The sequence below is a fragment of the Sapajus apella genome, unplaced genomic scaffold (assembly GCF_009761245.1).
Source record: "Sapajus apella isolate SASKATOON/1434 unplaced genomic scaffold, GSC_monkey_1.0 scaffold7110, whole genome shotgun sequence".
NCBI lineage: Eukaryota > Metazoa > Chordata > Mammalia > Primates > Cebidae > Sapajus > Sapajus apella.
Window position 1 is genome coordinate 1 of NW_022444034.1, and position 3,421 is coordinate 3,421.

At 36.6% G+C, this 3,421-nt stretch overlaps 3 long non-coding RNA genes across 3 annotated transcripts; all 3 read right to left on the reverse strand.

Annotated features, from left to right (window-relative positions):
- Positions 1 to 407: 407 nt before the first annotated feature.
- LOC116548114 lies at positions 408 to 951 on the reverse strand. The gene is made up of 2 exons (XR_004267315.1): positions 783 to 951; positions 408 to 606 (listed from the first exon to the last, which is right to left on the reverse strand). It is a non-coding gene; the product is annotated as an uncharacterized LOC116548114 (long non-coding RNA).
- Positions 952 to 978: 27 nt separating this feature from the next.
- LOC116548116 lies at positions 979 to 2,275 on the reverse strand. Its single transcript, XR_004267317.1, has 3 exons — positions 2,166 to 2,275; positions 1,951 to 2,062; positions 979 to 1,020 (listed from the first exon to the last, which is right to left on the reverse strand). It is a non-coding gene; the product is annotated as an uncharacterized LOC116548116 (long non-coding RNA).
- Positions 2,276 to 2,989: 714 nt separating this feature from the next.
- Positions 2,990 to 3,358, reverse strand: LOC116548115. Its single transcript, XR_004267316.1, has 2 exons — positions 3,242 to 3,358; positions 2,990 to 3,061 (listed from the first exon to the last, which is right to left on the reverse strand). It is a non-coding gene; the product is annotated as an uncharacterized LOC116548115 (long non-coding RNA).
- Between the last annotated feature and the right edge of the window lie 63 nt (positions 3,359 to 3,421).

The following is a 3,421-nucleotide window of genomic DNA, read 5'->3' on the forward strand; positions in this document are numbered from 1 at the left end:
TTAGTCTGAATATTTGACTCTGTGAAGTCCAAAACTTAATGTACTTTTCATAAGTCAAATTTCCTTTTTTCAAGTGTTTATTCTACTAAAACACGTCATACAAATCACTCAGACTTTTTAAAGGAAATTACATAATTGACCACAAAGAAAGGAAAGTGAAATAAGTGGTGGAGCCACAGAAAAGGCATGGACAGATCTTCAAAACAGAAGCACTTCCAAAGCAGTAACTGTCAGTACCAGTCAACTGCTCCCCCTTACATGAGTTACAGGCAACAGTTTCTGACAACTGGTTAGAAAGGAAAGAAAAATGCAGGTTATGAAAAACAAAGCAGATGGGACGAAAGACAAATTTGTACTAATTAGAGATGGAAAAATGTATAAGTAATCCTAAAAAAGATAACATTGTCTATATTAGTACACCTTTATTTAGTCACATGACAGTGAACAGTAAATGATGAAAATCTTACTTTTGCAAAGCCATCTCCTTCTGCTGATACAGTTCATTCAGAATCTCTACTTTCTGCCTCAGGGTTCTGCACTCATCTTCCAGTCCATCTTTGGCAGATTGCAGTGAGTAGCGGTCATCTTCCAATTTCTTTATCTGGTCTGTAAAGGGTAAAACATTTGAGCTCTACATGTGTGCACAAGAACTTGGGAACTTGGTTGGGGGTTTGGTGCTGAGAGGAGTGAGAAGTATGAAAGCGGGAAACCACTCTTTATCTATCTAATGCAATTTTGGATCTTTCCAAAACATAGCAATTTCTTCTCAAGAAGCAACCTACCTTCCAGGTTACATTTAGTGGACATGGAGGCTCTTAGCTTAAGTTGTAAACATTTTAGATCCTCTTCAACTACCGATATTGCAGTGTGTGTCTAAATATTACAGAAGAGAGAAGTATTCATATAAGTGAGACATGGTAAAAGCATTCACAGGCACTTATGGGACTCTAAAAAAGGACCATACCCGACAGACATCCATCATCTGCTTAATTTGATTTTTCATCTTCTCATTCTGGTCACCTAAAAAACAAAAGACTTTCATTGCTTTTTCTTCCCTTGCATTTTAAATCTGTATTTTCTTGATTTATGCAAAACTAAACAATTGTCATGTTCAAACATTTAAAGAACCAAAAAAAAAAAAAAAGAATAGGATTAGACTGACTTTTTAGAGAACTGCAAACCTAGATCCAAAAAGTGAATTACCATTTGCACAATAAACATGTTATACAGGCCATTCTTGAGCAAGAAGAAACATGTGAGATAAAGCTCTGTCTTCTATCTCAGATCTATCTCCACCTGGGCTTAGTAAGTGTCTCATTCAGAAAGATTCCCTCCTATTCTCTTCCAGAATCTGCTATCAGGTGTGGTTTAAAACGCTGACTATGTAAGCAATATCCAACTTGAGAGACAACATCTGAAACACTTTCCTCATCAGTAAACACTACTACCCTATAGCTTCCACTCTCATGGCCTTGGTTTCTGGATCCAACCACCTCAGTACTCTTTAAACCAGTTGTGCTTTTCTCTCACAGCCTTAGTTTATGCCTCCAATCACCTCAGTACTCTTAAAACCAGTGGTGGGCCTTAAAACCAAACAGCACCTGAGATGACGAGTTTTAAAATGTTATCTCCATTCAATTGAGAAATGCAGTTTCTATTACTGTATATGTTCAATACTTAAAGTTGTGAGATATGACCAGTGCAGCTCCCATGCACCCTTCTAGTCTCAAGGAGATGTAAAAACAAAGTCAGTGTTCCTTGCATGCTCATTGCTACGCCATACCCTAGCAATCCACCTCTGCCCAATGCAAATAGACATATACACAAATCCAGTGATATGTGTTAACAACTCTAAAGCTTAAGAGGAAATGCAACCAGATGAAAAGTAGCATTAGTGTACTTAAAGATAGGAAGGGAAAAGGGGTCCATCCTCCTTGAGACTGATTTTACCTGCCACTTCTCCATTTGCTAAATCATCTGAATCATTTCCTCCTTTATTTTGACCCTCAGATTCAGATTCACACTGCAATTGATTCAACTGTGTAATGCAATTAGTCAAAGCCTAGAAAAGAAGCAAAAGGGCATTAAGAGTCTTTCCATTTTAGTTCAATGGATTTCATGATAATTCACAAGAATTAAGCTTGTATTCATGAGAATGTACTTACATTAATATTGTCATCCTTGTGAGTAAGAGCTACTTCCAAATCTTTCTGAGACTTCTCAAATGACTTGATTTGCTCACTGAGCTGGGCATGTAATTTACTCCAGTCGTCAATTTCCTGCTGCAACTGAAAAGTTAAACACAGGATTCCCACAGGTTAGGGCTTTTGCACTGGGGACAAGACCAAGTGAATGAGACAGGGAGGTAAGGAGCCATGCCTCTCCTTAGCCTATCACTATGGGGTAAGACCTTGGTTAAATGGGAAGAGAAAGTGACCCAAATCCTCAGAGCTATAGTGAGAACATCAGAGCTGAAAAGGAAATTGATCACGTTTATTGCATCCTCCAGTAAATTATAGCCAATTCAAATAATTCACTTCCAGAAGGAACTGAAGGGCTCATTCTACTATCTCTCAAGTCTAGACTCCTGATCATGTAATCTTCCCTTGGCTAGTGAAGCAGTAACTACTAAAAGGAGGGTGATAAAATATCTAATTCTTAGGTCTAAAAAGTCAATCTATTACCCACTTAAGGCTACTCAAGTTAATAGTAATTGGTGTTTGACAAAACAAGACTAAATACTCTGATGGGCAAAATAAATTGTACAGAACAGAAAATCCAGAACGGACAGAAAGTGTATACCTATACTCAATTTTGGAAGTATAGTTTAAACTGTATATCTAAGAACAGAATCCTGCATGTACATTACCTTAAAACTAGATCTGAAAAAAGGTATTCATGTGATATGATACTGGATTCTCCATTTTACATGATCCGGGCATGTACTTTCCTTTACCTGCTCTTTTTTCTTCTTAAGCCTAACATTTTCTTCTTGAACCCGATGGTATTCAGACTTCACTTTCTCTTCACTAAGCTTAGCTTCATTAAGTGCAATTTGAACCTAATGCAAAACACTCCTATTAGTGAATTAATTGAAAAGAAAACCAAAAAAAAGTTATTTTCCCAAACCAACATCACTTAGTTTTCATTTTTTGCACATTTTAGCACGTATCAAATTTTTGCTCCTCAATAAAACTATGATATAGTTTTAATGTCCTGCAGGAATTATAGTCAGTTTTACCTCTGAAAATTCTGAAGCATTCATGGAAATAACATCTTTTAACTTCTCTATAGATTTCTTGTTTTCTGATATCTGCCATGTAAAAACAGAACACAAAATGCATATAAGGATTTCAGTAGAAACACTGGGATATACACTAAAAAGAGGAAACATCAATGAAGTAAATCTCAGAGCCATCCT